At 41.7% G+C, this 27,891-nt stretch overlaps 1 protein-coding gene across 1 annotated transcript in view; it reads left to right on the top strand.

The window, feature by feature from the left end:
* The first annotated feature begins 361 nt into the window (after window positions 1-361).
* The window catches only part of STK38L (serine/threonine kinase 38 like), a 51,017-nt gene continuing 23,487 nt past the window's right edge, over window positions 362-27,891 (top strand). The window contains exon 1 of the mRNA XM_042795412.1: window positions 362-487. The gene's annotated coding sequence lies outside the window, so the exon portion shown is untranslated. The remainder of the gene's footprint in view (window positions 488-27,891) is intronic.

Raw genomic sequence — 27,891 nt, 5'->3', positions numbered from 1 at the left:
CCTACGTGTACTGGAGGCAAGTTTAACAGGGCCCTCCCGACCGAGAGATCCCTGCACAGCTCCACGCCCTCGGGGGAACCCGGCGCCACAGCCTGTTGGGAGCGAGGGTTTAAGCTGGCTGCATTCGCCCGAAGAGAAAAACCAGCCCCTTCGGGCCCTGGGGAGCCCCCGGGCAGAACCTCTGAGGGGCCGGGGGGGCCGGGGGGGGGGGAACTCCCGCGGCACCTGCCGGCGGGGCGGGGCGGGGGCGGGGCCTCGCCACTGGCGGGCGGCGCGAACAGCCAATCGCGGCCCGGTTCGGCGGCGCCGGTGCTCTCGCGAGAGCCGCCGAGTAAACATCCCTCCGCCGCGGCCCTCCCGCCGCCCGCCTCCTCCCTCCTCCCGCCGCCGCCGCCGCCGCTATTAGCGCGGAGGAGGGGGCCGTGCTCGCAGTAGGCGCCGGCTGCAGGCGGCGAGCGAGGAGCCGGCGGGAGGGCGGCGCGGAGAGGTGAGTGCTGCGGGGGAGCCGGCGCAGCATCCCCCCCCCCCCCCCCCCCCCACCGCCTCCGGGGGTGCCTCTCGGCCCAGCCCGGCCCTCATCCTTCCCCTGCCCGGGCGCGGAGGGTGAAGGGACCCTGGCACCGGAGACCGGGAGTCTCTCTCCGCCTTCCTTCTCCTCCCATGAGGCGGCAGGAGCAGCCCCAGCCGCGGAGTCTGAGGGCGGGCAGCCCCAGCCCCGGCGGCTGCTCAGCCCAGGGGGAGGAGGCGGGAGGATGGGGGGCGGCTCTCGGCTCGGGGCGCAGTTCGCCGCTGCCCCTCGGGTCACTTCTCCGGCGGGCGAGCGGGGGACCGCCGCCTCCTGCCAGCGGCGCGGCTCGCCCCAGTTCGCCCCTCCGTCCCCCCCGGGGGCCCGGCGGGCTGAGGGGGCTGGCAGGGCGCGACGGGCCTGCGGAGAGCCGGGGGTGCCCCCCCCCCCCCCCCCGCCCCGGGGTGTCGGAGCCGGGAGAGCTGAGCTCGGTACCGGTCTGTGCGCGGCCGGGGCCCGGGGGGGTGCGCGGTGTTCCCGCGGCTTTCGGGCTTAAGGGTGTCCTGCCCTCCTTAGAAATAAGTAAATAAAGGGGCAAAGTTAATCTCTGTAATGCCTCCAAAAAAAAAAAAAACAAACCAACCCAAACAAAGCCTCACAAGTTTCCACTCTTGGATGAACAAATCTCAAACCTGCTTTGGTAACATTTCCCTGAGTAAAAGGAGTTTTGAATTGGGCCCGTAATTTGACAGTCCGGCTCATGCTCTGTATCTTTAGGCAATTTTACAGTGACTAAGATAAAAGTTAAATGCCAAGAACTGTGAGGTGGCTCCTGTTTTTGTTTGGTTTAAATTAATTTGAAGCATCTTTGGTTATAATAATACAGTTCACAAGCATGCTAAAAGGCTGCCTCCACTGACGTTGCGTACCTGATTTCCTGTTGCAAAACCCAGAACAGGAATAAGTCAGCCTTGATGTAGTCTCTGAATAAAAAGCAAAGCTGAAGTTGGGCTCTAAAAATAAGAAGAGTTTCCTATAGGATATTTGGTGGGACGTATTCATGTTGCTTTGCTTTTACTTGCTCTTCGCTGAAGAGCGGTGAGATTTATTTTGGAGACCACAGATGTTGGATTTTGTCACATATGCTGATTCAGTGTTTTGATTACAGCTTTTTAAAGTCACTTGAAGTAGAGCGATCTTGTTTGTGAGCATATATAACGCTAATAAATCCTACTAAATTGGTATGTGTGTTCTGTAAAAGATGCCTGGATATACACAGAAATCTTAAAAGGTGCTTTCATTCCTTATCCGTTAGGAATGAAAAAGTACCAGTTTTACCTGCGAAGAGTAAAATTAACTGAAATAGTAGCCAATTGGCTGCTCACCTGAGAGGTGATGAGCAATGGCCACACTCATTGTGTATGAGAAATCTGTTACTGTATCTAATAGAACTGATGCAGTTTTATCTTCTGTGCTATATGTAGACATGTTTTCCTGCTGTTGCTAAACGGTGTCTTGGATTAGGAAAAGCTAAATTTGCATAATTCTGTGAAACTGGAACTCAGCTGTTTTTCACATGGCATAGTATATGTTCAGTTTAAATATTACCACTTCACAGAGCCTAAAAAAATTCTAAAATTAAACATTTCAGGGGAAAAGAAACACCCCAAATGCTAGCTCAATAGAATTCAGAAGCAAATATTTACAGTGGACAGGTATCATGCTTTATTTCTTTCTGGCTGCCTTTGCAGAAAGCTAGTCTTTCTAAAAAAAAAAAAAAAAAAAAAAACAAAAAACAAAAACCAAACAAACAAAAAAAAAAACCAAACAAACAAACAAAAACCCCCCACAAACCTATCATTAACTCACAGTGGCCTTGGACCAGGCCCCTACACTCTTGGTGTGCAATGGGGGAATGTTTCCAGGAGAACAGAAGTTTTGGGTTTCTGTCAGGTGATGAGTTGTGGACCTGTTTGTGCAAGCCTTCTGGTGCTGACCTCTGAGGGTCTGATCCTGTGCTTAGTGGGGTCCCTGGTGGGCCTCTCATGGGTGGGAGTGATGTGGAATGGCACAGTGAATGGAGTTCAGGGTATGCATAGCTGCTCACACGCGTGGGTGAGGTTTGCCTAGCTGCTGTTTCTCAGGACTTCTGTGTAGCCTCCTTTTGGCTCATCTGTCTGTATGTCCCTGAAGCTTGAATGGTGGGTAGAAGTTTTTAGTCATGTAAGTTACCTGCTGTGTTTTGGGATCTCTTGGTTCCTTTAGTGACCACAAGGAGCTTAGTCACAGTTTGAGAAACACTGTTTTTGTCCACTGTATCTGCCTAGACAATGGGTTTGTCTTGTTTTTAAACTTATCTTCTCCCTATAAATTCAATTTTCACTCAGTCCATGCTTATTCTAATACAAATGTTTTTCTTCCCGCTAAGTTTAAAATGTAAGCCAATTGATAAACTTTGATATTTGTATTCAAGGAGATGTAGGGTAGACATGTAAATTACAATGGAAAGAATTACTTCTTTGACTACAGTATTCATCAGCACAAAGACTACTAAGCTGATATTATATGGTAAATGGTTTGCTTTTAGTCCCCCAGAAAGAGGCTTTATGTGTTTTAGGGTAATGACAGTTGACATAAATCAAGCATACTATTGTCCACAAACTCATTTAATCTTCTCTTGTTCGCAGCTCATTTCAACGTATAGCTGCACTTAGAGCAGACCTGTCATCAGTAGTAATTGCATTACAGTAGCATAACAATGTGGATTTGAAAAATAACTGACTAAAGTCTAATTCTTCATGTTGGGTTGATGCAGGATTTTTCAAAGTCCGGTGACTAAATAACGTTTTTCGTTGTGCAAAAAAAAAGTAACAGTGAGGGGCAGCCCAACCTAATGAACTCCAGAAAGAGTTATTTAGTGCGTGGTGAGAACTTATATGAACTGTATTTAAGGTTGGGGATCTTTTTTTGAAGGACTGGAATTTAGTCATTGCTACATGTGGAAGAGCAGTCTTCTTCATTCAAATGGTACGGAAAGTCCTGCAGGTCTGTAGTGTAAAATTACAGAATGACTTTTGGCAGTCTCCTGCTCCTGCATCCGCATGAAGGAACAACAGAACGTATTTCTTTGACAACAATAAAAACAAAACAGGGACTGGGGCAGGTGGGGTGTCTGTGTAAGTGTGTGTGTGAATTTATCAGAAAAAACTTACTTTCCCTGTCATAATTTAATCATCGTGGGAAGTGTTAAAAATGGGCAGTTGTCATAGTAAATACTTTTACTTGCGAAATCAGGCAATTTTGTGAGGTTTGCATTAATATCTCACTTAATACTTTGTAGAGATTAAAAAAGCAAAGGTAAACAGTGGATCAGGAAGGAGTATTAATATTTATGCTTCAAATACCCGGTTTTCTGATTTCCCTGTAATTTTGGCATTGGATTTTGCATTTCTGTTTGAATGGTAGATCTGGAATTAGTTTGTGATATATGTCTTTTATACCTACAAACTTGTAATTTGTTAATGGCATGATTTCATCAGAGTTACAACTGAATATAATACGAAGAAGGCAGATACCTAGAACTGGAATGTAATAAACTTGCTTCGGAAGGCTACTTATGAGATTTTAAATTGTCAAAGGAACAGTTGACTTCTATATTTTTACTATGGAAAGGGAAGAGTGGTTGATTAAAATGGTAGTATGGGTTTATGGGATTTTGCAAGAGTAAGATCTCCTGGAGCAGTAAAAAGAGAAACAAAGATTCACATTTTAGTAACAAGGAACAGGCAATATTAAGTAATAGTTCAGTGTGAAGAGGTTGCATAAATAGATTGAGTTTATCACAGGTGGCAGAATGAAGGGGAGGGAGAAAGTAATGGGCCAGCTCAGGTCTATGTGGGGAGAGGAACTGTGTTTAGAGGAAGAGTGTTTATTGTACTGCAATTGATATTAGCTATGTGTCATGTTCTAGAGTTTGAGCCTGTGATCACTGATATGCTGTAGAGGAGCTGCAGACTTAGCAAAGATCTTGGCATATGGGAATTTCCTTCCACAGAAGTAGAAACAAAAACTTTTTGTTATCTTTGAACAGATGAAAAGTCATGAGACCTTTTCCTACTATGTGTAATAAAGATAGCAGTTTACAACTCCCTGAGAGTATGGTGTGTAATGTCCCATTAAGTAAGGCACTGCTAGTGCATTTATGAAATGTGCCAAGACATTTAGCAATTAAGTTTCCTTGTAGTAAAACAAAACCAAGCAAACCACCCCCAGACAAACAATTAGAAAACTTTAGGCAAGTTGGGTATCTTACCAGAAAGAAGTACTTGGTTTAGGGCCCTTTTTGTAAGTCACTATAGTAGAGTAGTGCTTAAATAGGATGCAGTTAAAATTAAGATATTGGGTTGTGCCAAGCTATAGGAGTTCGAAATACAGTCAGCTTCTATACACAGGAGTTTAAACTGGGTAGATGTGAGGGAACAAAAGTCATAACTTCAGTAAGACACATGACTACACTGAAGCTACTGCTAGAGAAGGAGGATGCAAACAACAGAAGAAAATTGCTTGACAGAAGCAGCTTGCTACAAGTGGGGAATTGTGTGTGCTTAGGGGGGCTCTCCTGGTTGTACTAGGTTAGGCCTTATCTCCCTGTCTCTGATGCAGCAGAGAGTGAGATAACTTACCTAGCACATTTGTGCTTTACCATGAACTTCTGTCAGCATCACGGAGAACCCCCACAGAGGACAGGTATGTCTTCTTCCTGCCAGACCACTGCCAATTTGGTGACTTGTGAGTCTGCTCTGTGGGAAAAGCATTCTCCAGGGACAGTGTTCATTTCCAAGGTTGGTTTGCTTCTGCCATGTATGCAAACCTTGAATTTGCTGGCACTACAACCAGCCTGAGCTCAGTCACTTGTGGGGTATTGCTTGATAAAGTGAACCTTTCCCACAGATGACTGGTTTCTATTTTGTTTTTTTTTCCAGAATGAGTAGAGCTGAATCTAATATTGTGAGTCCTGACTCAACTGCTGTGCAACACCAGAACAGATATAGCTTCACTCGGTAGAAAGCCTCAGACATCTTACGAGTGCACTAGTAAAAAAAATAATCTACTTATAGCTGAACTGATAGTTAAATTCCAAATTATATTTCGTTGTCTGCAGGAGAGCTGTTTTGTACAAGCCAGCCAATATGTGGATTGCCTAGCCACAGAACTCCCTTACAACTCTTTGAAGCTGAATTTATGACCTTGTGTTTCTAAGAGGAGAGGGTGACAGGGCATGGGTGTGGCCTGGTATCTCCCTTTTATTGCCCAGTGCAGAAGTGCCTCTTTGGCTGACTAGCTAGAATTTAACCAAAATGCGGACCAGGCAGGAGCAGCTCACGGGCTTAAGTGTTCCACTTCTTCCCATAAAAACTGTGAAAACCCTTTCCTTTCAGGAAGAATTCCCTTTTTTCCAAATTAGCCAGGTAAAAATAGCAGACCTTAGTCCAATGGCATCAAGTGCCTTTTGTCTTGCTTTTTATATTGGAAAAGTGTTCATCATAGACATTTCTTAAAACTTGTTTTAATTATTTTTTTTTGCAATTAATAGTTGCATAATGTGTTCCTAGCCCTTCCCTCTCACTGGTGCCTTATAAGGGAGGTAACCAGAACATCAGCCAAATATCAGCCTGATGATGAAAGAATTGTTCCACTTAAAATGTCACTGATTTTTAGCATGCTGAGTCCTGTATGAAGAGGAAAGCTTGTATTAGCTCCACAGACAAAAGCATTGTACTCCATTGTTTAAAGGCAGTTGTTGTTTCTTGGAGTTAAAGATAACTGGATTCTTCTATTTTGTGGTATTTAGTGTTTGGCAGAGCAGAAAGGAGAACAAATTCAATCACAAGGTAAGGATTCAATGGGAGTACCTGTTTTTACAAACTGTAGAAACTGAATATGGAGAATGAAGTCTGTTTAACAATAATTGAAAGTATAATTTAACAAGCTGTAACATCTGGAACTATAAGGACATTTTGTGTTCTGCATATGAGCTTCTCTGTGGGACACTGGGCAATCATATAGCTATGAAAAACAGTGGAAGACATGGCTGTTAAACATGTAACAGCCAACTGTTAAAGCACATTCCTATTTAGTGGAGTAATGGCTTTTGGTTAACAGATATTTGTGTAGCAAATACCCTTGGTGAGATTTCTGTACCAAGTAAGACTGTCTTACAGTGCAGATCGTACTAGTGTATGTCTTGGAAAGCACTTCAGTTCATCACAGCAAATTCTGACTGTCAAGGTGAAAGGAATTTTATCACTTCTGGTGTCATTAACGTGCATCTTTGTCACATGGTTTGGTTAGATCACTAAAGTGTTAAAGAACTCTGGTTGAGCAGATGAGTTGATATTCATCATGACTGATTTGGCATATTTCACTTCTGTAAATCAAAAGGGGGTTTTGTGCCTAAAGATTTCTCTTACTAAATTAAGCTACCTGCTTACAGTTTTAAAATAATTCTTTTCCTTCACGTCATGAAATTAGTTACAGCATAAATCTTGGTTTCTGCAAATGCTGTAGGAAAGGAAATACATTCAAGTTGGGGACACACACACCCACACCCCCCCCAGTTATATTGTAAATACAATTTCTAATAAAGTCTAATTGTTTAGTCCTTCCCCAGTCTTCCCAAGTGTATTAGATGGGTTCTCATATGGTTAATTATTGTATAGAGACTCTTTTTCCTACTCTGTCCTATTTATCTTCTCAGGGAGTTTGATTTAACAGAGGAGAGTTCATATAAAATATGTATTATGTGAGCATCTTAGCCCACTTGTACTCAGGATATGATGACCTCACTGCTCAGTTGCATAAGTGGCAATTAGAAACTCTTCTGTTTGCGTTTTTTTTTCTCCCTTATAAAAAAAACAATTACGTTAAGAACACCTGGAATAATCTCCTGTAAATTGCTTATGCTTTGAATTGTTCCAGCTAGAAACTGAACTTGAAGTCAGGCAAAATGACAGTAAGATGAATAAAAATCTATAGTGCAGAGACTGTTTTGAAGTATTTGAAAAGCCCAAAGTGCAGAATACAGACATTACGTCAGAGGGATCCTCACCGAAGGAAATAAAAACACGTGTGTGTAGTATGAAACATGAATATAATTGACCTTTAGTATCTGCTTAGAGAGATACATGTAGACTTGAAGTAAAAGAAAGCTCCTCTTGATATTCTTCTGCTGAATCTGAGTGTTACAACTGTCTCTGAAGTTGAGTTATACAAGCCATGGAGCGGTTAGACAGCAACAGAAGTTGAGGCTGTGGTTCTCAAGTCCAGTGAACCACAGACTAATGTCAAGCCACAACACGCTCCCAGACCATCATGCACTTTTGATTTAAAAACGTTCCTGTCCTACTGACCGGCTGCCCGCTGCTGACAGTGTCTGTGGACCACAGGTTGGAAGTCACTAAGTTGTGAATAGCTGTGGTATTAGGAACAATCATCTCCAGAAAGAGTTTCAGGTAAGAAAATGAATTGCAAGGAATTTATTATACCATTTTGAGAAGGACAAACCCAGTTATTTTGGTTTGGAAGATGAAGAGAGTAGAGAAGGGGATTCCTTCCTTCTCCTGTTAAATATTTTTCCTCCCCTTTCTTTTTTTATCCCTGTCTTTTTTTTTTCCATGAGCCAGTGATAAAGATAAAAGAATGAAGTGGAATGCTTTAGATTTTTCAAGCTTTGCTGGCAAACCTTCAAAGACACTGGAAAAATTTTTAGCTTGCTGCTTATGTTGCAGCATGCACCATTTCTTGACCAGCTCTAGTTCTTAGGAATGAACAGTGTTTCCAGGCACTGTGCATCTATTCCTTCAACAGGAAGAAACACGCTGAAGTCACTGTGAGCCCTAGGTGCACAAGGAAATGCAGAGTTGTCTCCAAAGATTTGAGGCCATGTAGCTGAGGTAGTGTTACAGGAGAAAAAATGTGTGGGATGAAAACTCGGATTTCAACTGTGCTGGCTTGGTAGTAATATATGGAAGGATGGGGCTGTCCAGGTGAGGATTATCATATGTTCACCAGATAATCAGTTTGAGCATGTCAATCTTGGCATTTCCAGAGGGTTGCTTACACCTGGGATGTAACTGAGATGCAAGTGAACTTGTGTCAAAGTTTCTTCCGACAGGATTGGTGATGTCTTCTTGCCTTCCAAGACTTACTGCTCCGGGCTTTGTCACAAAGAGGAGTATGAAATGAATGCTATACTGATGCAATCAATTCCCCTGATGGTGCTGTGAATCTCCGGCTGTGGATCTGTTAGTGGGCTAACCAATGTGTGGATATTCAAGCTGACTTAATGTATTGCAGCTCTAATCCCAACTCCTTCAATAAGTATCAGTGGTGCTGATATTACTGTAGGGTGCCCTAAAGGAACTTTCCACTTGTTTTTTTCAGGAGGCATCTGAGTACAACCTGCCATGTTCCCTGCTGTGAGGGTGTCGCTTGCTCCAAGTTCATACTGAAAGCGTTGTCTCTGACAGCTATGCTTCATTCGTAACTCCAAAGTCTTGGGCTCACACTTGGATACCTTTAAGCCCCATTTAACCCCAGAGGGCACCTGATTCAAGTTAACTGTTTGCTTTTGCTCACAGACATGTAAGCCAATTGTGTAGTAGCAAATGAAAAAAGAACAACGAATCCCTTTCGGTGTTCAGGGAAAAATAGATGAATGTTGTATCACCCAAAGGAGAGGTTAATTTCATGTGTCTGAACACACCCTGATGTACACCACAGCTTTCAGCTGCTGCTCACAGCTTATGCTGCAGCCTGACTGCTGACAGAATAATTTTGCTGAACACCTTTGCTGGAAGTTACCAAAGAGGTTCCTTGGAGCCTGCCAAAAACATTGCTGCCTTCACCTTTGCTTGTCAGGAAGATGCAAAACTCTGGCCGTGGTGAGGGTGCAATGAAAAAATATGCTTGACCATTATCTGTTTAAATCAGCAAAATAACATTCTGCTTTGTAAAATAATCTTTACAGTCAAAAGCAACATTCAGGAAAAAACATTAATAGATACACGTAAATTTTTTTTCATATGTACTTTAGATCACTGCATGTGAAAGGATTGAAAGAATAGTGGAAAGTAAAAAATGAAAAAGGAAGTAATTATGAGATAATTGGAGGGAAATTGCTAAACTGTACTAAAGATTTCATTAAAAATTTTTGCCAATTTTCCCTATGCCCTTTTTATTAAACAAGCAGTAATATTTAGAAAGCCAATTTTGGTTTTGTTTACAGTCCATTCTTAGTTTTAGATTTTGACCCCTAGGCATGGGATGAGCCTGTGTTGTTTAGGGAGCAAAGTCTGCAAGAAAAGAATTATGATGACAGGTTTGATTATACTATTTATCTTTTTTTAAGAAAACAAACAAACAAAAAAAAAAACAAAAACTGAAACCTGTTAATGTTCTTTGTGGATTTTTTTTGTGTGTAGGAGCTCCCTTTTGAAACTAGTCTTGGCAGTATCGTTCTTACTTCTATTTGACTTGTAATTTTCTCAGTAAATGCATTTTCTTGGTTCTTTTCCTTAAGTGCTCTGAAGCACTCATGTCATCTTTAAAGAATGCTGCCATACAGACTAAGAGGATAAAAGCTTCTGTATTCTTACTGGGGACATTAGAGAGCGATAGTGAATCTGCATCTGCCTGTGTGCAGTTGCATGATGAGATTTTCTTCTGTTGCTGTGGAATTGTAAGAGCTTTCCTTCCCTCTCTTTCCTGCCAAGGCAAGGCAAAGATGCTGGTTAAGTAAGGTCCACCCACCCCCCTTCTCTTTGAATCGTAAAGTCAGTCATCTCCAGATACTGCAAACTAATAAACCACAGTAAGAGCAGTGCAGATTAAGCTCCATATTTGTCTTGGATGGAAGGCCAGACTTCTGTCTGGAACATCTGAATTGGTGCTTTGGGTGCAGCTTCCTTCTATTCAAGGGTGGTGATCATCTTGTCAACAAAGCATCTGATTTACAAGATGAAGTCACTTACAGAAGTAGGCTGCCATCATATATGTACGTTTAGGGAGGGAAATATGGACTATTGTGGTATAACAAGTGTTGCACCTGTTTATGCTTTTTCCTCCCGTTTTCTCTTCCTTGGGTAGATCAGGAATGTAGTTTGTGCTTGACCAAGAGTGTAGGCTTTTTAACGGAAGTAAGATTTGGCTAACTCTTTTTTCAAGGAAACGGCAGATGCATGCCTTTCCAGATTAATGGGATCTAAATTAATATTTGCCAATGACTAATGTATGAATAAAATAAACATATAAGTGTTTCTTAAGAATTTTTATTCTTAAGGATTTCTTTGTAATTACTGGCTTCCTTTGGTACCTCAGTCAATGCTGCTTCTAAGCAAGGGTCTCTTTTGTTGGTACAAAGCTAAATCTACCCACCCATATTGAATTTGGTGGTATAATTCTCATAAATTTTGAAGGAGAGGGAACTGACAAAGGATAATCCAGCCTCTGTTGTGGATAACTGGCAGTTTTTGAAGTGATAGACAGAGAGAGAATATATGAATGTACCAAGATCTTTTTATAAGTGCTTTTAATCTCAAGATCTGGTGCTCTTTGAGGTGCTGACCACATTTGACCCAGTGTACTTCACAGGCATCATTCAATCAGTTTAGCAGCTGTTTACAAAGCACCAGAATTCAGGCACCTTTCATCTTTGAAACACATTATTTTCTCTCAACTTGGCACCTCTAAATTTACTGAGCAGCACCAATCCCCTGATGTTAAGTGTGTTTATATTCAGTTATCTTGTGCTATCTGAATGCAACAAAGTCCAAATTAATTAAATGGAGTGATTTTTTCAAAGCTTGCTCTGAATTGTGACACATACAGCTTTGTTTTCTAACAAAGTTAATTCATTGGGATCTATATGATGCATTCTCTGTGTGTGGGGATTTATTATGAGAAATGAAGACTGATGTTCACGATCAAAGATCTTGATCCCTTGTTATCTGTCCTTAAAATTACTCTATATTCTTAAAACAGAGTTTAAAATATTGTAACTTTTTCTTAGTTTTATAAGTTTGTATTACTTGCTTCGTGCTCCTTTACTGGCAAGAGGCAAGGCAAATATTCCTAATGATGCGAGTCCTTGAAATCAAGCAGTTAATTCAAGGTGAGCTGATGTTTGTATGGTAAATTTTCTTAAAGAATAATACTTGGGAGCTGTTAAACTTTTGTTGGCTCTGGAAAGCAGAAGTGCAGTTAGCATGTGGAATGTGAATATTCCTGTTGACTGCTCTCCTTTTGCATGGCTTTGGCGTGTTGGAAGTCAGCAGGTCTTGGCTTTTCTTACTGAGAAGGTGTGGGGCTAAATATGTTACTTACAGAAATACTTAGATTAGTTCATGTTTTGTAAAAACACACTGGGATACTTTCACCAAAGATGCTAGGTAAAAGCAAATTGTGTTTTGAAGGAACATGCTATTTTGAGGAGGATATTTCATTTTCCCCACCTTATTCAGTCCTTGGCCTTTAGAATGGTATCAACAAAGGAAGTGACTCTTACAGATGCTTTTGTGATGTGGTTCCTAATTTATTGAGAGCTGGACTGAGATCCATTGACTCATTTCACGTAAGCCACCAAAGAGCTATTTTCAGTTATTGCCTGGACCAGGTCTTTGAGCTCAAAGATGCCATCTCCGACTGCCAGCCATGTTTCACAAGAAACATAACAAACTTCCATTACAAATATTTCAACATTACAATTCAGCCTTTGAAGTTTTGGCACTTATTTGGCAGAGGATGTCTCCAAAGAGGTATTTTTAGCAAACTATATATAGGGAGCTTCACAACATCATCATTTTATTTTGTGGAGAATATTTTTTACTGTCTGTGAGGTGCCAAGAGTTAAAGGAGATACAAAATTACAAGGTGCTCAAACCACAGTTGGATTCAAATTGTCTTAAGTTTGGTGGGAGCAGGATCTATCCACATTACAGACAGTTGTCTGGCTCTCCTGTGCTGGAGAGTCCAGTGGTCTACGGTGCAGATGAGGATGGGGAAAGGATGCCACCTATTTTGTTTACTTCATTTGGCCCTTGGAACATATTTTAATTGTAAGTCATATCCATTTGCTGTAGGACTACTTCTTGATGAGGCTGGGTTTCTATAAGTGCTTGAGAAACCTGTTACAGACATGGACAATAGTTACGGCTTTTGAGATGGCCATGAGATGTAAACTGTTAAATCCAAAGATTAATTCCAGGTGCCCTCATCACAGTGAGAGTTGGCATTGTATCTGCTGCCAGGGAGGATTCATCTGCCTACCCTTGAGTGCTTAAAAGTTGCACATCCAAGCCAGTTAGTCATCTTAACCATCCCCTGTAGTCACCGGAGATGAAAAAGCACGAGAAGACGTTTGCTCCTACCTTCTGCAAGGGTGACTATTTTAAGACTCTACTACTACAACTGGGAGAACAGAGGTTAACAAATTTTTCGGGAGAAAAAGTACAAGCAAGGTGCTGGTGGACTTCCAGTTGTGCAGCCGCAAGTGTGTGTATCCGCCTGGGTTCTGCTGGGCGACTTCTGAGTAGTTTCCTACAGCAGTTGAAATTTCAACAGTATTAATCCACTGGCTTCATTGTAGTAAAATATCCCTGCAGGTGCATGCAAAAACTTGTGAATTCACAGATTTCTTTTGTTCTGCTGATGGTGTAGTCAGAATCTGTTTGTTTTTCTCCAGAAGAGCGTGAAGAATGTGCTTCCTCAATAGCAGCTGCCAAAGCCCCAGGGCCCCGTGTAAACAGCAGCGTAAATCGGCAGAGCTCCTCTGCACTTGCACCTCTGAAAAACCCCTGGTTCGTGTCAGCTGAGATTTTTTTCTGTTTTTTACTCTAATTGTAGTTTTTCCCATAGTTCATTGTCCCATTTAGTGTTAAAAATAGGATTTCATAAAACATTTTTATGTTCCTTTAGTGCACGCATTTTATTTTTCAAATGTGTATCTGTATGAAGGCTTTCCAGAGAAACAGCTTGCCTTTCCCCAGTGCTGACCTGATCTGACTGTAATACTAAACTCAAGGTAAGAGTCGGGACTAATGCAGCAATTCCATGTCTCAGCTCTTACTTCAGGTTTCTGGCAGCTTCTGCAAATTACATTTTGTGCTTCAGATGCTGGTATGGTGCTGCATAGTTAACTTTTTAAATTATTTTTTATTTTGGTGGCTCTGATTAATTTTGTTGTGCCTCACTTTCCCCATTTCTAAAATCAGATTGAAGTTGTCCTCATATTTTGAGAACTATAGGCAGACAGTGCTATATAAGGCTGTATGTTATCTTGGATATATTTCTATTACTGACTGGGTGGAGTTGGGAGGGGTCTGTTCCCCAGGCCACTGTAGATACTTGTAACAAGACAGGGTTCTCTGGTCAAGTTTTTCCCTTGCTGGTATACCCTCTCAGTCCTCCCAGGATTGAGCCTGGGTTCATTTATGTTCCTTTGTAGTCAGTGGTGATACAATTGCTGACTTGCTTTACCAAGATGATGTGATTTGTGTTTCAGTTTTGCAAAGTAATTTGAGATCTGGGTGGAAAATACTTTAAAGGGGCAAAACATGATTTGCTTGAATGCTGGGGGGAAGGAACATCACATAAGGAAGCAGAATAAAGCTTGCAGCTCCAATTTATTGGAAGATGAAGATGCTTTCTGGCATTATGAACATGAGGAGTAATGCAAAGGAGAGGGAAGCAGTTTGAGGCTTGGTAACAACCCCAAGAGACCTTTGCTGCTTTGGGTGTGCTGGGAAGGGCACACCTTCCTTCCCTGAGGCTGGCAGCAGAGTAGTTTTCCTGTGCTTTCAGGATCTACTGAAATTTCCATAATTTATTTTGCAAGATTTTACTCAAGGGAATGCAAAAAAAACAAAAACAAAAACAAAAAAACAACAAAAAACCAAACAAACAAAAAAAAAACACCAACCAAAAAACCCCAACTGAAATCCAAAAAGCTAGCCTCCAGATCTTACTTCCAAACCTGTGTTATCATTTTAGTTCTGGAGAGAGTAATGAAATTTTTATTATGCATCTAGGCTAGGGAGGTGGGGCTTAATATTAATTGGGGTATGATCTGTGGAGCAAAAAGTGCAAGTTTTTGCGCAGACCTTTTCTGACTGCCAGGAGTGCTTCTAAAATAAAGAATTTTACTTGTTTTTTGGTTAAATGAGTACAAGTTCTAATGTAAAGACTCAATTGAAGCAATAATTAATTGTATGAGGAATCACAGGTGTGTTTTTGATTCTGTACTAATACTGCATTATTAGAGTTCTCTTTATTTTTTTAGTGCTCTCTATATTCTGAGAAGTGAAGAGAATATAGAAGATCAGCTGCTTCCTAGTGATTTGTGAAATTGAGAAGTATTCTCTTACCCTGTATTATATCAATGTGACAAACAATATTCCTGATATTATGTGTGGTTTTACCAGGAAACTGGTAAAACTTTCCAAACATTGTCTATTTGTCAGTATTTTAAAAGACAGCTGATTAATGTTATTTGCCTATGAGCAACAGAATGTGTAAACATTGACTGGGGAGTCATTCAGATGAATGCTTTCAGCTGGATTCACAGTAGCAACATTTCACCAAGGCTGAGTGTAGCTCAACTTGGAACTATTATTGCCAAACTTGGCTGCTTGCAGTATATTAATATTTAATTGTCCTTTCTATTGCCTTTTCCCATATATTTTCCTCCAATTTCTGAAATCAGAATGAAGCTTCAGCCCTGTCCTTGGAACAGTGAAAAACATCTCAGTTTTCTATCTTGCTACATACCCTTTCAAATCCATGGTATACAGATTAATGCCTCTTCTGCAGTTGACTGAAGTAGTTAACTAGTTGTCCAGTCTGATTGAATGGGCAGCTCAGCGAAGTGCAGTGACAACGGGGCTACATGTCTCATAAGTTCTGGGGCCAGGTTAAATAATAAATTTTCAAAATGAGTTAATATTTCAATACTTCTTTAGCATCTTTCCTCTTAAGAGCCCAGGTTCTTTGTGCATATTAACTCATTAAGACTCCTCACATGACCTGATAGGGACAGAAATAATGTGTTTGTTTTCATGCAGGGTAACTGAGGCACACCCTAAGTACATATTTTTTTCTTTTTTTTTTTTCTGTAGGGTTTGTTCTCACACATGGGAAATAAAATAGAATCCAGATCATCTGTTACTTAATGCAGTTTCCTGTGTTGTAACCACAAGAGCATCCTTCCCCTGTACATACATCATCTGCAATTAGAAAAAGAAAACTCAAAATATTCATTACTTCAATGCTTGCATCACTGGTAAATACCAGAATTTAATATGCTTTTATTTTGCAGAAAGATTTGTCCAGCTCAAGTCACCATTAGAGGTTGTGTTAGGGATACCTTCACTGGTAACTCTTCTGGTTGAGCTGTTGAGTAGAATGGGAGGAGACACATTAAGGAATGAGTGAGACGTTAGAGTGGGCCTTAAGGTGGATGTTCCTGGTGTGTTACTGTATATCAAGTACCAGGCTTTGCTCAGAGTCTTTGCCCTCAGCAGAACTATTCCAATTCAGGTGCAAATTATGTCTCTTTCTGCTGCATAGTGTGGACTTCTGCTCCATGTCAGCACTGCTGTTTGAGCTTGCTTGTCTGTGCTGGGCTTTGTTCAATGTATGGGAGCCAAGTAGTGCTGCAGGAGGAGCCCTTGAGGTGGCTTCCAGAGCAAGCAGAAGCAGCACATAGTGCAAACTTTTCCTGATCTTTGTAAATGTAGCTGGGGTTATTCATGGAGATTTCAGCATGATAGACATGCTACCTAGGGGATAGATGTGCAGCTGTTCATCATGATTAGCCTCACCATAACCATTTTCATCAAAATTGAATGGACTGTGTTCTGAATTGTGGCAGTGTAAAGTAAAGGGGATGTGACAAAGTAGTTACAGCCTGTCTTTTGAAAGCTTTGCAAAGCTGTCCTCTCCAGCAGCCCATTTCCAAATTCAGCCAGCAAAAGTTGGTAGAAGAAGAATGTGACTTGTTGGTGAGAGCTAACATTTGTTTAACAGTTGTCACCATTAGACTGGGGTTTGTATTGTACCCATTCTGATATAACTGGCCACTGTGAAGAGGGACAGTCCTGTCCTCCCATCGCCACAAGTGAATCTAAACCCTACTTGGATGCAGTTCAAATTTAGGTGCCTGTAAAAGGGACGGTGCTGCTCTCCCCCTTGTCCTCTGTGCCTATCCATGTTTCACTATTCCTCTTTAACTGAATTTAGCAGTTATGTAGTTGAAGAGTGGGACAAACCAACTTCCTGATTTTATAAATGGTCAGTCTCCTTTTTACAGGAGCATTGGGGTGGTTGGTAGCTTAGTTTTCTCAGGCTGCTGAGTCTGAGTTCACCCAACTCACCTGTGGCTGAATTACTGGGAAAACTGTAGGAGTGTGTGGCCAGGACTGGAAGGATCAGCAAAGTGAGAGGGAGGGACCTCTAAGAAGCAATTCATAGACCTGCATTGACACCCCTTGAAACACAACTTGGCAGCAACGTCTGTCCTATCTGTGTAAGGGCCTTGTGCATGGGGCCCATCCCCATAAGGAAATGTTAATGTTAAATAATATTTCAAAAGTGGAAATGATCTCATTCTTCCTACAACCTATTTGGGTTTTTCTCTGGCTGCTATTTATGGGAAATAACTGGTTGTATCCACTTTGCCAAGCAATTCACATCACTGCCTGAAAGACTTCTTTATTTGCTGTTCCACCAGGCTCCATCTTTACAGATTGTTTGCACTAAGCTGGTATTTTCATTTGTATTTCCTGCACATAACTCCACTGGTCTTTGTCTCTGCTTGGCAGATAAAGAAATGGAGGCACAATGACACTTAGTCATCTTACAAGGCCATAGAGACTTACACCTTGAAAGGGAATAGTGAGAGCCATTGTGCAGGAACAGAAGTGTTGCTTTTTCTTCTGCTTTCCTGTAAAGCCCATACCTTTGTATGAGGTGACCTGGACCTGTGTTCCGTGAAGCGTCCTTCTTACTGATGAGTCTTGCTCCTTTTCTCAGTCATGAGCGTGCTTAGCCCTCAGGACATGCTGCAAGACTGTTCTGTTCTGAAGGCTTTCTTGGTGGGAAAGTTTTGCTCCTAGAGAAGTTGTCATCTTGTTCTCTTGCCATAATAGATTTCATCTTGAAAGCGTATGAAACAGGGGTCTGGTAAGACTTTTTTTTTTAATCTGGAAATTTGCCCAGTCTTGCATGTTTAACTGTAGTTTAGCAGCTACAGACAGCCTTATTATCTTACAGAAACTGTTCCTTTTCCCTCTCACTTTCTCTTGCAGCTGGATATAGCCACAGCTTTTACCCACACCCTACTTTTGCTTCTCTTATCCTTTAACTGGAAACCAGATAATAGAATCAAGTCTGAGATTAATTTAAAGGAAAACACCACCCATTCTGAGTGAGCTTTCCCAGGCTAAGGCTGGAGAGTGACCTTCACCAGGGAACTAATGCCCATCACAAACCTCATCATCTTTCACCTAGGTGCAAATCTTTTATTTCCTTTTCCTTTTTTGCCTTTCTCTTATCTTCCTAGTAGGGTGGATATGTGATTGTGTAGGAGGGATCATATGTATATACACATTGCCATAGCAAAGCACTCTTGGTCACTCTTCAGCTCTAGAGGAGATGAGCGGTTGGGGTGTTAAGCAGTAAGCTGCAGGAAGACTCTGATTTCATGAAAGCAGGGCTCTGAGTCTGCTACTGAAAGAATTTTTTCTGTATACCTAAACCTCTAAATCTCAGAAGGGTGAGCCCCAGTTACCCACTTGCAGTGTATTTTTGTTCTCAAAGTGATATATAGATTGATACAGTGATATATATTCTTAAAAGGATATAAATGTTGAAATGCAAAACCACTTGTATTGACTTTCTCCCCTAAAACAGTCAGATAAGGCAGAATGGTAATGCTTTCTTTTCAGTTGTCCTTGTTATCACTGTAGGGATCAGATGTTGCCATTGTTGTTCCTTCTTAAAATAATATTTCTTTCTCCAGCTTTGGTACTGATGGCCAGAGCTCCTGATTGTTTGGTGGTAAGAGTAAGGCACAGCTCCATCCCCACGGTTCCAAATCTGCTTCCCAGCTTCAGGCACTAGGAAGGTGATACCATGTATTCCTCTCAAGTCAAGAGACTGCACACATCCTTTCATCTTTGTGTATCCTGGGCCTCATCAAGGTAATCTGCTTTATGTGCCAACAGCTGTCTCCTCCTCCAAAAATTGTAGTTAAAGAAATGAATTGTTGTAGTGGGATTTGAATGGGCAAACATCTGCTCTCCAGTACTGCATATACTAACAAGATGCACTACCTGCATTTGCTGCTTTTTAAGGCCAGAGGGATCTGTTGTGCTCATTAACCCTGACCAGAGGCATTGCACAGGCCATAGTCGGTCATTGATGCTCTGCATCTCATTTAGTGGTCAGTTCCTTTGCTGACACACACTTATCATGTGTAATTACCATATTTAATTTGATTGATGTGATCTAAAAAGAGCCTCGCAAGAGTCAGGAATTCAAACATACATCAGTAAAATGGAAAACAAACTTAGTACACCCTTCTCCAGCAGTCTCCAATGCAAAAGTCCCTCCTAGTTCCCACAGGCGAAGCCCCCCTCTGCTCCTGCTTCCCTAGGCTCCTTAGAAAATGGAAAGGCTTTACAGCATCACTAAAATTGGAGAGTAAAGTTTCTTGGATCAAAGCCAAAAATGTATTACAATTTTAAGGAAAATTTATGCAGGTGCCATGTTAGAAGCTGTTCCTCTTATTCTTTATTTCTGTCCTAAGTTGTCTCTTGGCCATGGAAGAGCCAGATGTAGAGAAATCCACTGTGACTGAATTTTACTTTTAGACAACTGGACGTGTTTTGGAGTGGGACGTATGTTTCATTAGACCTGAGTATAATTTTGTCCAGAAAACCAGTAACTGAGGAGGAAGCAGGTTTTTGGTCATTGACCTTGCTCTGTTTGTAATTACTTCATGATCCAAAACATTGCGGCAAAATATTTAGCATGGATTTTTTTATGCCACTTAATTTAGCAGATCTTAAAACAATGTTTTCTTGAATATGCCTGGATGCAAGTATGGAGTAAAAGCTGAGAAAATGGTTAAGTGTACAGGAATGCAATTACTTCAGCAGATAGAAGAGCTTCCTGCTTTTAGACACTTTGAAGAGGACAAAGATTTGCAAGACTATGAAACCTGGGGAGAGCCAGGAGAAAGGAAAGATACAAGTGAGCTAAATACCATTCCATTGCATACCACTGTTAGCTTTTCAGCAAGCTACTGATTTCTCTTGTTGCCAGTAAATTAAAATGCATCAATTCAGATACCGCAGTAAACCCTGGATGAGCGGGATGGCTTCATGGGACTACAAGACTAGCTCCTTCATAGCATCTTGTGCTTCGTTAAATCACCCGATGAGCTGTCCTGAGCTGACCTTCCATTTGGAATGTTCCTTAGAAGACAGCAGCATGTGTATACACCAGCACCTCTATTCCCTTCCTGTTCCTACCTCTAGCCCTCCATCCTTGCTGATGGAGCAGAAGTACAACCTCTCTCTTTCCTCCTCTCTCTGCACAGGGTTAACAGGGTGGGTGGGGGAATCCTATCTTGCAGTGTCTGCGTAGTGCTGACTGGGGTTAAATCATCACACACGCACACACATGCACAGTAAAGCAGTTTGAGTGGGTACTGCTAAAACCCAAATGATAGGATTGTCTTAAAAAACCTTCTGTAAAGAAAATAAAATGAGTTATTTGAAAGGACTGAGTTCATTAAGATTTTGGTATGTCATTGCGAGTCACTCAGTGCTGAGTGACTCTAAGTACAGGATGTCTCAAAATGTACTCTTATCTTCGGGACAGAGCTATTGATAGTAGAGCATAAAGAATGTAATTGTATTGCCAAAGGTTGAGGCAAGTGGAGCTGAGATGGAAGTGACTTTATTAGTGTATATGTGTTTCTAAACTTTAGGTGACCAGTCTTCCATTATTAGTGAAAGCAAAGGTTATGGTGTCTGGATTAAAAGTATCTTTGCTACTTAAAGTGGACAGAAGATTAACTCTAAAAGGAAGTGCATACATGTTACATAGGTGTAGATATACGTAGTTTCTGTACGTACCCATATACATATATATTTTTGTATATATGTATGTCGTTTCACTCAGTTTGTATTTTTTCCCATCAGGGAAGTGAATTTGTGTTTGTCAGCTGTGCTTGCTGCTCATTGGAAGTAGCAGAGAACTGAATCACGGCCGCTGTTCATGGGATACTTCTGCTGCTCCGCTTTATTGAATAGCAGGAAATCCTGGAGTGCAGCACAACTCCAATATTCAGTTTTTATTCCATATTAGGAAATATTTCCTTATCATTACTGCGTGTATGTTGGAATGATTTGTGAGATTAATTTCTGTGAGCCAAATTAAAAGACGAAGCCCCGTTACTTACTTCTGGCTTTGGGACAAACTCCATGGGAAGGAATGAACGGGCTCAGTCTGTGGAAGGGTGGCCCTTTTCAATCGGTGCAGGTGAAACCAGCCTTGCCGAAACTATTTTAAAAGAAATTGTTTCAGCCCGGTGTGTTTCCTCAATCTGGGTTACGCAGCTTCTCGTGCTGGCACAAAGCACCGAGTGGCAGCAGGAGAGAAACAAACAGATGGTTTGATGGAAAGTGGGACGGCTTCTTTCAGAAACAGTACTGGCTAATGCCAACTTACAGTGTGCACACAACCGTGGCCTGTGCTGGGGGTGGGGGGCATGTTGGTGTTTTTCAGAGGGTTTTTTTGGCTTAGTCTACTCTGAGCCCCTCTGACATTTTGGGGTATTTGTAGGTTTTAGGAGTCTACTCCAAAGTAGGAAAGTAAGTTCCTTTGTTTTGAAAGCATCTCTTACTTGAGTGCATTGGGTGAAAAGTATTTCTGGGACTGAAAGGACATGTTGGAGCCAGCCACTGACACCCCGAGTCGCTCTCTGGGCCTCGGGGTCCCCCAGGTTTCCCTGGTGTCGTCAGTCCCAGAAGCGCAGCAGCTGCTGAGGCCGCAGGACCCGTGCAGTGTTTCCATCCCCGAGTCCTTCGTGTCTGTGACTGTCTCCTCAAGGTTTTCTCACGATCGCGGGGGGTCAGGCACTGGGAGTGACCACCCTTTTTGGTTTACGAGCTGGGGCCGGGCGAGATGTGGCGCGCACTCTGCTTTTAGCTGTGACTATAACGGGCGACTCACCCAGACGCTCTGTGGGAAAAGCAAGAATGACTTAAAATGGCTAAAACATTTGAACATCTTTTGCTTTTAAATAGCAAAGCCTGTTCTGACAGGGCTAATTTTATTCAGTTTCTTAGTGCTACTTTAAATAGAACAAATGTAAATCATTCTGTAACTTTAAAATATCAGACTTCTTAGAACATAACGCACATTGGGGAATGAATAACAAGCTTAGGGAGATGAAGTATATGAATGAAGTAAATGAAATGCTAAAGTGTCAGTGATGGGTTGTTGCAGTTTTGTTATTTCATTTTCCCTTCTCAGATGGGAACTGTTGTAAAAGCTGGAGAGTGTCAGAAAGCGCTGGTCTTGGCAATAACACTGAAGAAGAATCTGCATGTGAAGTATCTGATTTGCTCTATTTGTCAGGGAATGCTGCTTCCTTCAGGTAGCATATTAAATAAAACAGGGGCTTATGAATGGTGATACTGCTGAAAACATGAATTATGTAATATTTATTTTTCTTTCTGAAACACATGCTAGAGCAGTGCTTAACAAACATGCTGATCTCCTAACTATGAACTTCAGTAACAGCAGTAGTACAGCTAGCATTATCCAGATGCTACAATAGGAGTATTAGGTCAAAACCTATTGAGCTGAAAGTTTTTGTACTGACAGAAGTGAACTTTGGACAAGGTTCCATTCTGAACACGGAAATCTGTATTTAATAATAACACAATTATTAAGATCAGGCTCCAAGAGTTGAAAAATACTGGCCCATAATTGAGATAGATTGAGTAGCGGGGTTTTCTTGTTTGCTTGCTGCTCGGAAACTTCAAGATCCTGTAGTGTTTTGTTTATTTCTGGAGGTTTCTCAAAAGCTTTGGAAGTGGATTTAAAGTGGGTTATAGAAAAAGAAGACAGGGAACCTCTCCAGGAGGCGGTTTGGTATAAATAATTGGATGGTGCAAATATGCACAGCGCAATTGCCAAATTTGTGCTAGCAGAAGCTGTAGTGCAGAAAGTCATTTTCCCTCTGGGTTGATACCACAGTCTGACTACTTTCTCCTGTTTAATCACTGGAACTATCAGCTGTTGTACAACATTTTTATCTTTGCTTTCTGTTTGTGTGTTGGCTCATGCCATGTACAGTTGCATGTTTCAGAAGTTGCTGAGGGTGCTGGGGCGGCTGCTGCTCCAGCTGCTGCTCCTCCCCTCACTCTTGCTGGTATGTCACACCACCTCGTCCTGCTGAGCCTTTGGTTGCTTATTTCATTTATCTGACCCTGCCCACTGCCTTTTGGTGTGAATCATGCTGTTATTTGTGTATGGTGGGTGGTTGTGTTGGTGTTTTGTTGTTTTTTGGTTTTGTTTTTGTTTTTCTTTTTTTCTCATATATGTATCTCCTGTCTCTTTTAAAGAGAATCCAAATGATTTGGAGACAGCAGGAGTGATGCTCATACTTGAAGCCTTGCTTGTATCCATGCCACTTTCCTAGATAGCGCTTAATTTTTTAAATATACTCCTTGTCAGTGGTGGGTTTAGTGCCTAGTTTTGTGAGTTGCTTTGCTGTGTAGTCTGTAGGGAGCCAAGCAGCATTACTAAGTCTGCTCTAGCTTCTCACCCAGAAGAGCTCCAGCACTACGCGCGGTGGTGATAGCGGGCGTTTCTGAAGGTACTCGCTTTATTGAGCTGTTTACTTCAGAACAGGTCTGGCACAGAAAGCCTACCTCTCCTTTCTCTTTTACCTTCCAGTTCTTGAAAAATGTCATTTATATGCTTCATTTCAGGAGTAAATTGAATGACAAAATGTGTCATTGCTGAGAAAACAGGAACTTTGAAAGGCAGAAATATGTTTCAGTATCTGCCTTACCCAGAGGCTCTCATTCAAGAGCCAAATTCCTTTGGAATGTAAATGGAAACTTTATAAACTTTACAGTTTTACTCTTTTTCTTGCAATAGTGAACCACTTCCCTAATTTGCTGGGCTTTAAGAGCATGTTTCACTTTATAAATGAAACTTATTATCAGCCTTTCTGTGAAGTGACGTAGCTATCTTGGGAGGAAGGATTGGTGTTCCCTGTCCTGCTGAACATGTATGTAGCTTTACATTTTAAATCTGAATCAGATACCACAGCACCATGATGTAAGTAGCACTGTTCTGTCATGTGGAAAAAAGCATGCTTTTATCCAAGAGAATTGTATGTGATGGTGTCACTCCCTAACTTAAATATGCACTAAGTAATGAGTCCAGAGTAAATTTATTCTAGGGTTGCTGTATAATTATACTACATGCATGGTTTCAGAAGCAAAAATGGTATTTCCATTGTGTGACTTAAGTCCAGATCAAGTTGCTACTACAGGTCCATCCTTAATTTGGTAGTAAGAACAAGCTATGTGTTGCAACACAGTTGTGCAGGAGACTTGCCTGTAGAGAGACTGGCACCTCCAGACCCATTCTTACAGAAGTGAGGCCCAGTTGTTATACACACCACCAACTGCCACAGTCTTGCTCTGCTTCTGGCAATCTGTGAGAGAGCAAGAATTGATCAAATAGGTTACTGTAGTATCATCCCAAGAAATGTGAAACCATCTAATAAGGATGATAGCTGGAAAGATTGGTTTCAGTTTTCACTGCTTGTAGCACTCTCACGTATTTATATTCTCGCTGAAGTGAGATAACTTGAAAGGTTAGAAGGATCTGAAATGATTAACTTATCTGCTGGGGGGGGTTGTGTGCTGTTTTTTGGTGTGGGTTGGTTTGTGTTTTTGGTTTGTTTTTTTTTTTTTTCTTAATGTATTTGAATCTTCATTGTCACTACAGTTCAGATGTTTGGTGATGTGAAGTGTTATGATTATGCTGTCTATTCCACGCCCTTGTCCTGTTCCTCCATTTTACAGGCTGGAAAGTATGCCATGGAGTAATAAAGTGAATGTCCTGAGATCTTGTAGCACATCTGTGTTGGGATCCTGTTTCATCCCTCATTGTTCTTTTCTCTTTAAAATCTAGAGCTACCTAGATATGTAGAAATAGGCTCTAAAATTACTGAGCCTGTAAAACCTCCATCCTTCCCTCCTGTCAAGCAACAGCTCAGTGCTCTGCCTCTCCTTCACACAACCTGGATGCCCAGGGCTGGAGCTGTGCAGGCTGGAGACAACATGTGAGAGGCTGGGATTTTGTGTTTTCATCCTTTCCCGATTAGAAAGTGACCCCACAAAGTGTTAAGTGTTTCTTTCAAGGGAGAACAGTTCTCCAGATGTCTTGAATTCTTCCATCACTCCTCTTTAGAGTTGTTGTAGCAGGTGGGATTGGATGCCTCAGTGATTTTGCTTTCATTAACCAGAGTTTTAATTCAATAGTCTAATATGAAAACATTAATGACAGACTGTGGGAGCTGCTAAGAAGCGCCCCAGAGAGGGCGTGAGTTTTCAGTTACCAGTTGTGTAGCAGAAGCTGGGTGTGGGGTTTTAAACAGTGGAAACTCTTTCAGGAAAATCAATTGAGGGTTTGACTTAGAGCTGTTGTGATAGATGGGAGTGCAGATTGAAGTTGCTTGGCCTTTCTCTGCTTCTCAGTCAGGAAAGATCTGGGAATAAAAAGATCAAATGCATGCTTTGACCAGGCAGCATTTTCCTAGCAGAAAGGAGAGGTCCCTTCCAACCAAAATTAGTCTGTTCTGTTCTGTTCTATGGTGGGTCAGGAGTGACTTGCTTACAGGTGACTCTTGGAACACTTCAGTTTGTTAGCATTGGGCCTTTCTGCTGCTGTACCCTGCTCTCCCTTGTCCTTCAGGAACGTCCTTCAGCTCCTCCCTGCTATGCTGCTGTCCCACCTACCTCTGGGGGCGAGATTTTCCCTGGTTGTCCAACATCTGTAGCTCCTCATCCCCATGCCGTAGGTGCTTGCAGTTGACCTGGCATGAGGAGAAAGACTCATGCCCTGAGCTCAGCCATCCATCCGGGAGGTGCAGGCTTGATTTCTGGGCCAAGCAGCATGTACAGTGACCCTGCTTTTGGCAGCTCCAAGACATTGTCTTGCAGTCTCCTGTCAATTAGATGGGTTTGAGGTTTCTTTCATTCACAGACAGTGGTGGATCATTTTTTCCCAAAGTAACAGGCTCTTCAGAAAGAAAGGTCTTTGGTCCTCATCAGCCAGAGGAATTTTGGCCAAAAGCAGCTGGCTGGTTTAATGTGACCTTCTTCATGATCCGAGGAGCCTGATGCAAGGCTGGTGATGCAGCAGGAGTAGAATGGTTCTGTTATGTAAATGTCACAAATTTGGGTGACTTAGTAGGTTTTTGAGGACATTTCCAAGTATGTCCTCATATGGGTGGCACCTTTTCAAAACATTCCCGTTAATGTGGTGAGGTCAGTAGTAGTGTGCTGTCAATAAAAGGCCACATTTTGAAGTTTGTTTCTTCCTGCCCCCATCCCCTCCGGCATCATTTGTTTATAAAGGTCATGCTTAAGGACTTGACTTGGTTACTCCCAACTGAATATTTTGTTTGGGATGTGGATTTGTGCTTTGTTTGGGGGTTTGTCAGTAGAAGCAGAGGCAGGAAGAAAAAGGATGACATTTTCTTGGCTGTGTGTTTATGTTGGATTTTGTGGGGTACCTTGTGTCTCCTAACAGGTCTGTGTTCTTTTCCACTTTGGGGAACCTGGAAAGCTTAGGGCACTTCTTGGTTTTACAAAGCTTGTTGTTTGGTTTTGGGTGGTTTTTTTGTTGTTTTTTTTCCCCCCATGGTGACAGAGCTAACTGGGGACACTTGGGGACACCAGTTGCAAACTGAGCAAATGTAAAATAAATTCTGTCTCAGAAGTGTGCTGTGGTACCTCCACATATGTGGGATGGTGGAAGCAAACATTTCTGGTGATGTATCCCTCCTACGTTGGTGGGCTTATGCTGTGGTATAATGGTGAAGTCAATACAAGTTTTTTCTCTGGTAAATAGCTTTCACTGAGCTCACTAGTTTACGGGTTGAGTTCTTGTCTATATTTGCCTACTGTAGAACCACAGCGAGGGCCAGCCACACTATTTATAGCATGGTGTGCTAGTGCCAGAATTGTTATCTCCTTTTTACAGGCTTAATAAAATCAAGTGACTTAGATTTGCTATTTGGTAACATCTGCATTTGTGAGTATAGGAGCACGGGGAAAACAAATTAACAGGGAATAAAACTGCAGTGTCATTTTATCCTACCAGGAATACAAGATGTGCGAAGGATAAATATCCTGTTGCTTGCCAGTGCTAGAGTTGCACTCATTATACCTTAAGTAAAGATTAATCAATTTCAAGCCTGGGTTAATGCTATGCTATCCTGACACTCTGAAATGATCAGAGGACGGGTTTTTACTCTATTAGGTCATTTCTTGAAATAACGTAATCACAGATGCCAGTGTGTGGTCAGCAGTTGCTCGGTTTGATTTGGATGTGTCAACATGCTATAGGTTTTGCTCTCAGATACCTGCTTTATCTTTTACCACCTATCAAGGGAGAAAAAGAATGTAATATTGAACAACAGACTCAATAGGGAGAGCAGTGCTAAGTTCTTCCAGCTTTCAGAGAAGTGTCCAATATGGGGTACGTCTTTGTGTGAAGAATAGAACCCCTTAATTTTTAGTAAAGACTATTAAGAGTTGACATCTCTCGTCTTTCTTTAGTAGAAAATTGAAGGTGATAAAAGATTGATTAAAAAATAGAAATATTGACATCATCTTAAAGCAGCTGTAGTGATATTAAAGCCTCTTTGTATATGTATAGAGATAGATTTTTATTCTCAGAACTTTGGCATCTCGTGTACTCAAATACACAGTTAAAATAATATCTACATAACACTATAAAACGCCTTTATTTGTGACACAGCAGCTGCATTTCTGGCAACAAATATCTTATTGTCACACCAAATCCAATTGAAAATCCACAAGATAAAATGCTGTCCTCACAGAGGGTAGCAGGCAAATCCAAAACAAAAAACGCAGGGCAGAGTTAAGCAATCTTCCTGTCCTGATGTGGACGTGCCAAGTTTTCTTCTGTATGCAACTGTTAATCAGTTCACCTTAAAAGGTATTAGGATCTGCTTGAAGATGATAAGCCTAATTTGGGATTTG

The sequence above is a fragment of the Tyto alba genome, unplaced genomic scaffold (assembly GCF_018691265.1).
Source record: "Tyto alba isolate M040663 unplaced genomic scaffold, T.alba_DEE_v4.0 Super-Scaffold_21, whole genome shotgun sequence".
Taxonomy (NCBI): domain Eukaryota; kingdom Metazoa; phylum Chordata; class Aves; order Strigiformes; family Tytonidae; genus Tyto; species Tyto alba.
Note: the sequence above shows the minus strand (reverse complement) of the source record. Positions and strands in the feature narration are given on the sequence as shown.